This window comes from Achroia grisella, unplaced genomic scaffold, assembly GCF_030625045.1.
Source record: "Achroia grisella isolate CSIRO2021 unplaced genomic scaffold, CSIRO_AGI_Agris_v1 utg114, whole genome shotgun sequence".
NCBI classification, from domain to species: Eukaryota; Metazoa; Arthropoda; class Insecta; order Lepidoptera; family Pyralidae; genus Achroia; species Achroia grisella.
This window is the reverse complement of record NW_026712585.1, coordinates 263,100-276,817: the sequence shown is the minus strand read 5'-3', so window position 1 is coordinate 276,817 and position 13,718 is coordinate 263,100. Positions and strand designations below refer to the sequence as shown.

Here is a 13,718-nt window from a genome sequence, read left to right as displayed (position 1 = left end):
CTATGACAGTTTCATGAGATGAGATTACTATCGCTCTATTGTATCTTACAGCTGAACCGGTGAAAGTACCTAATTCGCTAAAATCCCCGTTGTTTTAATGCTGCATTGTTTAATTATTTCATTATTATAAAGCTGAGAGCTTTAGTGTTTTGGAAATGTTCATAATGAAGTGTCCCAGGATACTTTTATGTTATGTACCAATAACACAAAAGTAAATAATATTATGTAAAAGAACTCTACATCCTTGAGATAAATGTGCAGAGTAGTGTGTGAAGGTGTATAAAATGAAATTATTTGTATATTTAATTTTTATGTGAAAATAAAAAATAAATAAGAAAAAAATATCACTTCTATTTAATACTCTTGAGTACAATGCATTATTGAATATTAGAGTGAAGTAGGTATTAAGTTTTAAGTATTTCCTCTTATTATTTACAAATTGTATGTACCAGTAAAAACATAGTTTCCTTATAATTCACACACACTTATATATGATGTCTGAATTATAATTTGACTGATTATGTTGTAATAATTACATTAAATACATTTATTTGATTGCAACATGGTATATAATAGTTTTAAAGTCAATAAATTACAATTTGGGGGGTAGGGAGAGTGTTAATTATGGTGTTTAGTGACCACATAGTTTCCAGTGCATCTTATCAGGTTCACTTCCACATGATATTTTGGATAACATCATCATGTGCTAACTTAACTTCATTCTTATGCCAGCATTACTGTAGGTAGAAGCACCATTCTATCATCATCTGTATACAAAACACACCTACCAATACTTGTTATTATATTTAATTTAATACTAATTTTAGTAAATAAGTTGTAGATTTAACCATGAAATCCCATTCATGAGTAATTTATTATTTAATACTTTATGGTAAATTTAAGTAATTGATAATTTATTTCTTTATTTTGTTAGTAGATAAATGAATAAGTTTATTAAAGCTGCTAAAAGGTATTGGAACATGTGAGCAAATATTAAGCAGTTAGTAATTATTTTGTGTGTATACTATCTTGTCTTACTAATATTATAAATGCAGAAGTTTGTTGTGTGCATGAATGGATGTTTCTTACTCTTTCACACAAAAACTATATGAATTTTAAAGATACATTTGTAAATATTGTGGACACTCCACTAACTTAAGATTAGTTGTTGTCTATGGTATTTGAATAACTTTTAATCCGGATAATTAAACCAAGATAAGATTTTTAACATTTTATAATATAAATTTAGAAAGATAACATACTTTGTCTACAACACATGTTTGTTCAAAACAAATTAAAGTCATCAACCAAATCAATGTTATTAAGAGATTAGAAATACATTTACATATTTTTGAATGTACATACATTATACATTTGATCATTGTTTGCATTCTGGAATCATAAAACCATGTAACTGGATCAGTTATAGATCAATTATACCAGAATAATAATTGCAATTTTATTTTCTGTTACTTGGTATGTGTATTTATTATAAATAGTAACATTACTGAATTCAATTGAAATTATGAACATGTGTTGTCACATTTTCTTGTTTACTTATATTGATTTCATTCATACATAATTAAAGAGCCACTTGTCGGTGGAGCTCTGGCCATTTTCCATGATCTTCCATCAATCCCTTTAGTTGTTGATTTGTGTATAGATCCCTATTTTGAAATTGAAATAAAAAGTTAATCTTTTGGCAAATAATTGCAAAATAACTTTATCAGATCAAGTATTGAGTTCTACAAGTTTAATACTATATATATATATATTATACTATAAAAGATTCCCTAGGCATATCTAAAACTATTAAAATAAAGAATTGAATATAATATAAAGACTGCGTCACAGTCCATTGTTGCGTCACATTTAGATAATAACCATTTGCTTATCAGTCAAAGCTGATTATCATATCAGGTTTATTTAAATTGCGTTTTTCACATTAGACTCGTAAATATTTAATGCCTATCTAACTGTTCGGTGATGAGAACCACCATTAACACGTAACTAATGAAAGATTTACCGTTAGGATATCTCTAGCCACAGAATCGCAACATGCTTTTCGAAATATGAGCTAGCTAATTGTTGTCTAACCACAGACATTCTCCAACATAACGTTGACGGAGATTAATGAGGGCTTAGGGGGAGAGGTAAGGGATTGTTAGTGATTGAAGTAATGGTCTCATTGCTAGCAAAGTGCCTCTTTCGGTCGTCTTCCACGCGATCTCTATTGGAAACCGTCGTTATGAATTCGTCCCGCTGCCGATGATCTAATTGACTTGACTTCATTATTTTTCTCTTGTGACCTTAAACACACTGGTGATAGGTGATACGGTTAGCTAGAAATGAGGCCACTAGATTCAATACTAACAATCACTTTCGTCCTCTGGCTACATCATAGTTAAACCAAAGTCACTATGGGGACTTTATAATAAAACAATGTAACCTTAGAGAGTTTTAGACTGAATTCATATGACTCTTTACTAACTGATGCTTGACTCTGATGATGGGGTCTAAAAACGGATTACAGGAAAATTAACATGGAAGCGTTTTTTCTTAAAATATTGGTTATATTTAATTTCCTTGAGTTTACGTCACAGGCGGTACATTTAGTGTGTCTTCTATTTAATATTGATTAGATACCCGTGGTGAATCACTAAAAGACAAGCATCATTTTCGCAGTAATGGTTGTAGCACATCAAAAAGCACATATTTACCTATTTTTTTTATCGAATGTCGTTGGCCACAGCTGGCCGTTACGGCTACACCGGTCAAAAATAGTAGCGATTGCCGATGGTACTCCCAAGCCTGCGGGAGATTTATTAAATCTATGACTTTAACATGAGGCACCGCTAAAGGTTTGAACTTCGGCTTAGGCCGTCGTAATTTTAATCCCAATTGATATGGGACAGGGGATCGACCAAATTTGCATAATAATGATTATAAGATCCTAAGAAACCTTCTTTTGCCAAAACGCTAAGTAACTTGTTTGTATATCATTGAGGGTGAGGACGTTTTCAGTAATGGGTACTAATAATAATAAGCCTATTGCTAGTAATATACCATGTCAGGTTTATCTCATCGGTTTCACGTATTAACTATTGTGACTAATTACTGGTGAATTCCGCACCATGAGCTGACTGACCTGATTTAATGCTCATCCTATTATCTTCCACTGGTGCCACCTTCAGCTTCGAATGTTAACACGTTGTGTGTTGGTGCATCATTCCAAAATTCATATATAAACGAAACAATACACTACTCATAAGTATAGTATGTAAATAATGTCCGAATCTTTAATGTCGCGAATTCGCGAATTACAGTTGTATACCATATAAACATAACGATTATTTTGCTGAAACGTAATACTAAGTATTTAGGAAATAAATTTTAGGAAGGAAATTTTAAGGTAATTATCCCTTGTATGGCTTCTGTTTATTTTGTACCTAGAACCACTTTGCCTCGTATCTTGCGAAGTCGTTAAATTTTATGGTTTCGTGGTATTATAACATTTACCCACGTGACCTTCAATTCAACTATAAAATTGGGTCTCTTTCTAATAAGGGACCAGTCTCACAGGCAACAACATACGAGAATGTAATTAGCGATTGAAAAAATATATAATTAATACAGAGAAATATTCTTCAGATGTAAATAAAGTTTATTTTATCTCCGCATTATTCAGTGCAGAGATAAACTAACGAAATATCTTTTATTCAGTCAAAATATAACTAAGAACTTTTTACCTAAGCAACGCGTAATAAAGAGGTTTTTATTCAGCCAGAACTAGAATCGCAATATAAATATGCTAAGTTTTAGACGCTTACGTTTCCAAGTTATATAGGAATTTGGAAATGTAAGCGTCTAAAACTGATAAATTTGAAGTTAATCATAAAAATATATGATGTTTTAAAATTCTAGGGTAATTGATAAAACAGTTTGGGCTATAGAACTCATCAATGAGACTAGTTCCTTATAGCCAACAGTAGTGAAGTCGCTCATTTAATTAATATCTTACCTATAGATTCTACAGCACCGTTTCATGTGTTAAATTAATGCCTCCTTCTCGCTTAAGGATGCTTAAGGACGCTTGTACTATTAGTATCCTATATTACTCCTAATGGGCGATAGAATATTTTCAAAAAACGTTAGAGATCCTTTAGAAAACTAGGATAATGTAATCCAATGAAAAAAATACGAATAGTAATCCTTAAATCGCGTATGTTGAGGAAATTATTGTCAATACAGCAAAGTGACGTACTACAGTTTTATAGAGGACAACAATGTCGAATGGTGTATCTGTGTGTGGGTTTTAAAATGTATAATTGTTGAAAATTTTGTTAAATACCTGTGTGTAGCCGGGGTGAGCCGCTAGTCTATTATAGACGCAGAAAGTTTATGATTTATTTACGTGTTAATCAATTGTCATACAATAATAATAAAAAAATATATCGTGTACATAGAGTCTATTCTTGTTCGTTACATACTAATTTTGTCAGTTTTAAAGTAGCTTTCATTTGTGAAGCAATCTTATGTTTTGTTCATTGGACATTAACCGTTAACAGTTTTACATTTGTGTCGATAGATACCTGTTAATTACTACACACTGCATACAAACCATTTGCAAACAGAATGTAACGGTTCCAACTCCCGTAGTTACGTAGACTGTCGCCTACAAACATACTGACACGCGCAGTCGCTTCTCCGTGGGAAACCACGTTTTAATGTCTTCAAAATAATTTTGACTTAATTTTGTGGTCACATCAAATAGATCTTGTCACTTATCACTTTTTATGTGATTTAAAGAGATGACTTAGTTTACATACGACATAATAATTCAAATAGCGCCATATAGACCCAAGTTAAGCTAGTTAAAGCTTATGAAAACTAATACAAATACATAGATATATTTTTTTCGTAAATACATAAATATGATACATAGAAAACAGCCCCAGGCCGATATGAACAATCATTACTCATGCATATAAATGCTTGTGCCGTGCGAGGAATAGAACCCGTAATCATCGGAAATAAGACAACGTGCTAAACAGTGGTTTACCACCACCACCGAGGAAAGATAGAATAAGATATATTTAGTTTATATCATCATAATAAAATTCATATTTCGTAAAAGTAGCAATTGTATGTGTACAAATTGAAATAATATAGGTAGTATATATAACAATAATATTTACAATTAAATTTAGTTGATAGTCTGTGGACTAAAAAAAAGTTCAAAGGGATGGCCCAAACAAATAGTAGGAAACAACAATACCGACCTCGGCCTGGTTCGAAGCTTCCGAGCTTCGCATCATGAGGATTGAGTACTCCATATGTGAAACATATGCCACTAATGCTTTCACTCAGACCACTTTCAGCAGATCAAAAGCATTAAACAATTACAGCTAAGTTTGGACTCAAATAGTTTGTACAAGCACAGAGATTTCATGATTGGTACTGTTATTGCACGGGAAGCTATGTATTAATTTATAGTTATTGTCTTTTGCAATAACTGTTTTGAAGCATTCGGCGCCTCGTCTAAAGAACTGCATCAAATGCACCTTATTCATCCTGAAAAGATTTTCGAATGAATGAATGCAAGTAGTTGTAAAAATGATACTTAGTCTAAAACAATCACAAGTTTTAAAAACATATTACTAAATTTGAGGTTGTATTATAATTTTGTACTTGTCTCATTTTACAAATTCCCACGTGAGCTGCTAATATTTTGAAATTCGTCTTGAGATGCTTTTAGTCAACAGACGCAGCATTGTACATGCGGTAGTTAACTAATTGCTATCTATTACCCAACAAGTTACAGAACCGTTGCGAATCCAATTGTAAAGGCTGTAAGGCAGGAAAACTCATGTATTCACATAAGTTTGGAAATTGAGTGGATGTGTCATAGAATTGTATTTTATACTAGAACAGTAAGACAAAATAACAATCAGCAACTGCGTCGTTTTATTTGAAATCTAGTCTCTTTGTCACGCATGCACTTGATTGTGTACCTTCATACTTTAGAATTGAACAAAGCGTTTGTTTAATTGATGGTTCTATTTACTACATTAGCACAAAGAGATCTGTCATAATCGTAATTTGTTTTGTTTGCAACGTCCCAAATTATAATCTGACTACAAATAAATCCGATCCCATAATTACTAGATGTTACCCACGACTCTTGTGGTTCTTTTAGAATTATGCCTTGTATAAATTTAGTAAATAATTCTATTTTTTCAGGGAACGTAGTAAAATTTGATATGTTTGTTGTGAATTACCTAATGCCTTCTCCACTCTGTTTCCTATACATCCTCATACAAGATTTGCATACAGCTAATACTGTTTTTGTATTTAGCTCATTGTACAGGAAACTGAGTAATTTGTGTGATTTATCAACCGGTGCACGATCAACACTATTACAGACCCTACTCCTTTGTATTAAAGGTTAGAGTTTCAGTGTTTTGATTCATCGTAACAATGTCACAGTGGAACTAATTTCTATTACGGTGTTATTTGAAATGAAAGCGGAGAAATATTTTCGAATGCGCCTTTTTTCTATAAAGAGTCTATTGTTGTGTGCCTATTGATACTGAAATGAAATATGACGTTATTCCTTTTATGAATTCTGTAAAAGCGTCAGGAGTGAAGCGTCGTTTGTTAGTTACTAACTAACAAACGACGCTTATCAACATTTATTTATTAAGGTATACTTTGTACAAAGTCGTCTGCTTGCAGCTTTCTACTGCCGACGAAATATGTTTCGGTTAAAAAGTTAGATATGGTAGTGAAATTACAGGCTAAGGAGGCATGATAACACCTTAGTTCTTCGGTTTGGCAATGCATGATTACGTGTGGCATATACCATGGGCTTCATGATGACGTAAAATTCACGGTGCTTATGTATATTTACCACATCTACCACTTATCATCAGGTCATTTATTTGCCATTCCAGAACAGTCCAGTGAAGTGATACAGGATTACTTTCTTTTTTTTATAATAAGTGTGATGGACGTATTACACAATCCGAGTAATTCAAAGGTAAGCAGAGTCCGTGTTATGGGTTGTATACGGCTGATAATTTTTTTTTTGTTATTTTTGTAAATACATTGATTACACCCAAACTAATACGAACAATCATACTCATGAATATAAATGTACTATGGGAGGAATTAATTCCGCCACCATTGGAAGTAAAACAGTGTGCTAAACCGCTAGACCACCAAGGGCGTCAATTTAATTATTAGTGTAGACTTCTACGGTCTTATTACAAACAATCTGTAGTAAACTATACCGTATACATAAAATTACTAAGATACTATACATATATTAGTTATTTTCAAGTCAGATGGAGAACTCTCTGACTTGAAACACTCCCGGTCCCTCCCATTATTGAAACGTTGCTTCTTGATAATTTAAAATTAGATAATAATTCTACAATTGAAGACAAACAAACAAAACGAGAACTTTCACTTACGCAATGAACGTTTGCATGGTTTCACCAAAAGTTGTTATTGATAGAAACGTGTTTCGTCTATTTGATTGTGACCAAACTGTACGATGGTGTAATATCGCTTAATATAGTTATTGGTAAATAGTAGGTCTCTCTTAATTCAGTAATCTGCTTGCTTACTTTGCATGCTGTGTTTCGGTTGCATGATATTAGTCAGTGAAATTACAGGATAAGAGGGCATGACAATTTAGTCCTTTGGAATGGCAACGCATGTGTGGTATTACAGGCATCATATGACAACGTGATGTCTGTAGTGTTGATCATATTATCTTTACTTCTTTACAAACAGGCAGAGTTACTTTCGCATTTGTAATATTACAAATGCGAAAGTAACTCTGCTGTTTGTCGCTCTTTTACGCCAAAACTACTGAACCGACAGACAGACAGGAGAACGAGAATATGTGTCTGTCTGTTTGTTATATTTTCATGACTAAACTTTCATGTTGAACGGATCTTAGATTTTGACTTAATTTACAAAAATACATAATATTAAACTGTTACTAACAACTTCGCCTGCGCAAAATTTTAGTCCCTATTTCGGATTTTTTTGAGAGAAAATATATTCTATGTCCATAGTAGTAGTATCTATTTTCAAATCTTATTCCTTTAAGCTCAGTTCAGTCTTTTGATATAGACATAGACAAACCTTCGTCTTAATAATATTAGTATGGAGTAAGATATTTTAAATACTACTGTAGAAAATGCAGTCATGTTTTCCTTAATGTGTTTCTGTTCCTAGTTCCTGCACTGTTGTTAGTAAGTACACCACCGTTTCGTTTTCTGTTTGGATAACAATCACATATGAATAGTTTACCAACATCGGTTGCATTAAGAATTCATCGGCCAGCATCCTGTCTTTGTGTCGGCACACAGTACTCGCCACTAGAATGTTTATTCGTTGCCACAAATGTACAGATCTGGTACGGCCACAGAATAATACCAGTCAGAAGTACTACCACCATCTAAATTAATAATATTTAATAATATAATATAAATTGTACAATTTAAATTCAATATTTTACTAATTATTGTTACTAATTTTAAACGAAAATTGGTTAAGACCGTATGGCACACGGATAGGGGCATGTGGATAGGATATTTTTTTTCTTGCCGAATTTTTTTAATTGATTATATACAGTTACTTTTAGTGGAATAATAAGTAAGTATATCTACTTGTAAATATTTCTCAATGATAATGTTAAAATTAACTCTTGAAGGGCACAAAAACGGGTAACTCGTAGTTTCAAAATCCAGATAGTTCCTGTAAGATTATTCTGTAAAAGTAAATGGCTATGGCATATAGGCGTTTTCAACCTTGTTGTGATAGTCAATGAGTCAAAAATGGATCGGAAACATGAAAACGTGTATATGGATATAAAAAAGTTTAACCGAATGTCGATGGAGTAAAGGTCACTGACAGCGGTATGACGTGGGAGGTCAATTGCAAAATTACTTAAGTATACGTGGAAGGTTCACTGCGCTAAAATTGCTAAATGTGAAATTTTCATACCTACCATGATGACTGTAAAAAGGTGGTATGCTCGACTTTTTTATTGTTTTACCTATTGATATTTCCTATATATATCTATTCCTGATATATCCTCTGATATTGATACACCACTGTAGATAAATTGAAAAGCAAAACTGTAAGTACAAAACTGAAAAAATTGAAACTGAAAATGTCCCCTGATGTTGACTGCTAACCTTCGCGTATATACATGAATAGCACGGACATCACGTCTGACGAGTGACGTGCTACTCATCATGAGTTGCTATTTCGTGGAACTGAGATGAAATATATTCTAAACCCTGTAAGTTCATTGTCATAACGTACCTTCAAACTACATAGCTTATAAAGCTGGTAAGCGGCTGAAATATCATCGACATACATCTGTGATAATCTACCTCGGTACATTAAGTTCGTAACAAATGATGACAGACTTTCGTGGGTATATAAAATATTTGGAGTTGACAATAATGTCACTTACACACTACGTATTATTGCTGGTGACTGTACCTATCCAGGCAAGTCATGCAACACTACTATCCATAACTTGGTTATTAAAGGGACATGATGATGAGGATACGAGAGATGTTTATTCCCCAAGTGGCTTAAGCTTCATTTGTTAATATTCATATTTCACTCGGCTACTGACAGCGTCACCATTTTGCATGAAGTTTACGATTTCTAATTTGCAACAGCTGTCCTGCTAATGAAATTGAATAAAACTATCTTTTATTTATTGTATGGTTTTAATAAGCAGTTGACTTCAGTGGAATTTATATTAATACTCATTGGATGGTTTTTATCAATATGTGGTTATATATTAATCAAAAGGATTCATGGAATAGCGAACGTTCAGGTTATCTCTTAACTGTATTTTATACTAGTTTATATAATTGATAAATATATAAACCTCTGCAATAAATAGACAAACTCATAAGATTAGGAATAGTACGTTGACGATTATTGTTTTGTAAACTTTGTACCCTTATAAACATTTTATATAATATAACTTTATTATAGTATTTCCAATTAAGAACTTGATTATATATTTTATATGTGTTATTACACGTCAGGTGAAACGGGAGGCACAGCTTCTTTTATCTAAGAATCTCCAGTAGAACTATACATAGCTTTACTGAGCTTAGAGATTCCGAGGTCCATCAAAGTTATCCATTACAACTGTTTATGTCAAATTGTTCTGCAGCTACTAAGAAATCCGTGAATTTCTTAATCTTCCATCGACCTCGAAACATGCAGTGTTGGAAGGTATTAAAATTTGTCAAAACAGTTTGGGCAACGACCTCTGCGGTACATCGCATTATTGTATTGGGCGTGGTTTGAACATGCCTTACAGACATGGAGAACCTTTAATATCGACGTGCCATTTTTTACAGAAACCTTTAATACATCCTTATCATCATCTGCTTCTTCCTTATCCCGTTTATTTGGGGTCGGCGTAATATGTTTTACTCTTCCATTCATCCCTGTTCGTAGTCATCGCGTTTAATACATGTACCTAATAATTTTGACTTACTACTTTGATTGCTTTAAGCAATAAGGCTGTCTTTTGCTAAGTGTAATATATCAATGCATAATGTTCTTTTGTACTTATAATTAATGTGCATAATAAAGTTTTTATTTATATTAGGGAAATGAAAAAGTTTGCATTTTAGTTAGAAATGTGTGGGTATTTCTAACTAAAATGCAAACTTTTTTTTATTGATGGCGTGCCCAAAATATTGTATCGCGTGCCATTGGTTTGCCACCCCTGCTCTATAGTATTGCCTTTTCCATTACCCATAAACAATGTTAGTTATTGTGAATTGCACAGCGCTATACTATAAAACATGTGAAAGTGAGTTTATATATTTTTTATTATATTTGCCGTAGTAACCAATTATAATGAATATTGGTATAGTAAATAGTATTTGGTTTGAAGAAGGACACAGATTACCTGTTCGGTGAATTATAATTGTGGACACAAAGCCCCGGGCTGAATCTACTCAGTCTATAAATTTAATCCTTTCAGGCAAACAATGAATGTAACTTTCGCTCTCTACCACTCAATTAAGTAGTACATATAACTTAATTAGAAAGTTATTACTGCAATTTTGAATCATATTTACAGAGCCAATAAGTTCAAAATGTAATAAAATAATTGAATAAAGACTTTAAACTCAATTGGCTTTACGCCAACCGGAGTTAGTCACGAACTAAAATAAGGGGTTAAGTTGTTGGGTATCGTTGTACCCGACGTGCGACGACCAGCTATATCATTTTAAATTGTCAATTTTGTGTTCGTATTATCGCCTTACTACTTGAAAGCAAATGAGATATCCGGAGACGTCTAGAGTCTAGACTGACCTATCCTGATATAGATAGGTCCGAGTCAAATGTAAACTTCTTCTATTATACAGATGGGAGATCAGGTTTCTCAATTAGTACTCTATAACGATTTATCAAAGTCGATAAGCGACTGTTGTTTTTAAGGAGATTAGTTTATTGCACTGGGTTAAAACATTAAGGGATGAGGGATAGATAAGTAGACTATAATAATATATATGTACATAACCTATTATATAATTTTTTCTTTTTTTTTTATATAATAATAATAAATTTATTTACATCAACAGATATATATACACGCATACACATTTTATAAGACAATATAAATTACAAAAAAACAGAGTATATTAAAAAAGAAGAAACAGATATAATATTTAAGTCTCAACATAACATTATGTCACTGCTGTCGTTACTAGGTCATTATAATGACCTGTATGAAGGACATCCAGTTATATTCCCTAAGTGAAAATTAGTTTAATTAATATGAAATAAAAAAGTGTGAGAATTTTGAGTCTGACTAAATATTGCAATAGAGAAGTGGTTTTGTGTAGCTTTCTTTTGCATAGTTTTTTGTTTAGCTGAAATAAAACACTGTTGACAATCAATGAATGTGCTTTTGAAAATATGCTTTTTGTAAAATGTTAAACATTAGAATTTATCATTCTGTCTAAAGATGTGTTAACAGTAGGTAGACTAGGTATAAGTATGCTGCTTACACGTTCGGTATAAAAGATTCTCTTCAGCTAGATCATGTGTGTTTGTATATTATATTAATCGTTTAATAAACATTTAAATAAAACAATGCGTGTACCGCTAATTGCAATCATTACTTACTAGAGCACGACCCGTCGACCCGCACAATAAAACTGCAACAAATTGTCCGTGAACAAATTGATTTGGGCGATTCGTTCGACTTAATCGATTCTCGATGAATATTCGAATCGAATACAGTTTTAATAGGCGACTTTTGACTCGGCTTAAAATATGAAGTTGAAAAGTTCCGATTCCTGAGGCAAATCGATCGCTCTACAAATATGTATATCTTACCCGCGCATCTTTGTCTGGTCACATTTTCTTTTTGCAACATTATTCATTGAAGCTCCGCTCCTATAGGTCGTAGCGCGATGTTATATAGTCACACATTCACAAAGAACGTGGATTTCTATTGGTAAAATAATTTTCCAAATCGGTTGAGTAGATCTAGAGATTTCCTTTTCCTACCTCACAAATTTACCCATTTATAATATTGGTGTACAAGATGTACAAAATGTACATAAATATTTGTATTAAATATTCTACAATCGAACATGATGTAATCTAAATCCTTGTATGGAATTTTCTCACTATAAATTTTAGTGTGACGTTTTTGTCGTTAAGGGAACAGAGGGCCGTCCCTTTTGATGTACGGAATCCTAAAAATATTATTATACAGCCCTGACATAACAGATACATAGACCCATGTCTGCCTAGAAAGGTTTGCTTATCTTTAGTGGCCTACATGTCTTTGTTTGAAATTATCTTGATAAGAATGTAGTAGGAATTTCAAGAAATATTAGAAGTCACAGAAATACACAAGATAAAAACAAACATTGAATGAAAGTTTACTCGCCTACATTATTACTAGTTATAGTACCTAATATTTTTGTATGATTAAAATAATTATTATATGGACTCATGTATGTTTAGTAGTAGAACTTGTATCTCAAGTAATCATAAAGAAAACTGTAATAAAACGAACTGGTTGAGTTTCTATAGGCACTTCCAGCTTCATCATCAGACCAACTGGCCTGATGATGAGACAATCCTTGTCACAGTCATATCACATTGTCGGTTTTGCTTAGTTGCATAATTTTATCTCGATAAGGCTGTATTTGAAAACTGGGTTACAAATCTATTGGAAATAGTGTTAGACGGGTGAGATTACAAAAAGGAAGCCATATATAATAATATATATAATAATTATACAGTAGACAAAATAATTCAGAATAGTGAATGATATATATAATACAGTGTTATAAACTTATAATGCAGTATCGCCTAGTCAAAAATAGTACTATATTAAAAAAGTATACCGTATCAATTTGATGTACTCTATAAGATATAATAAAAGTATATTTTGGATAATTTATGTTTGTTTTTGTGATATTGTCATACTTATATAAAGGGCCAGTATGTACAAGAAAGTGGTTACTTTTTATTCTATACGGTTTAAGCCTTAGTTCTAATGCTGTTACGTCATGAACATGATAAGAACATAAATCGTTCATGAACCTGCAGTCATTATGTTTCCATCAATTGTCAAAAAGTGGAGGTTCTCAGTTCAACAGTATTTTCCGTGTTACATTTAAATT

The 13,718-nt window shown here is 32.4% G+C and overlaps 1 protein-coding gene across 1 annotated transcript in view; it reads left to right on the top strand.

Annotated features, from left to right (window-relative positions):
- Positions 1–13,718, top strand: part of LOC131850286 (mitogen-activated protein kinase-binding protein 1) — a 99,452-nt gene that overhangs the window by 344 nt on the left and 85,390 nt on the right. The gene's annotated exons all lie outside the window — the stretch shown is intronic.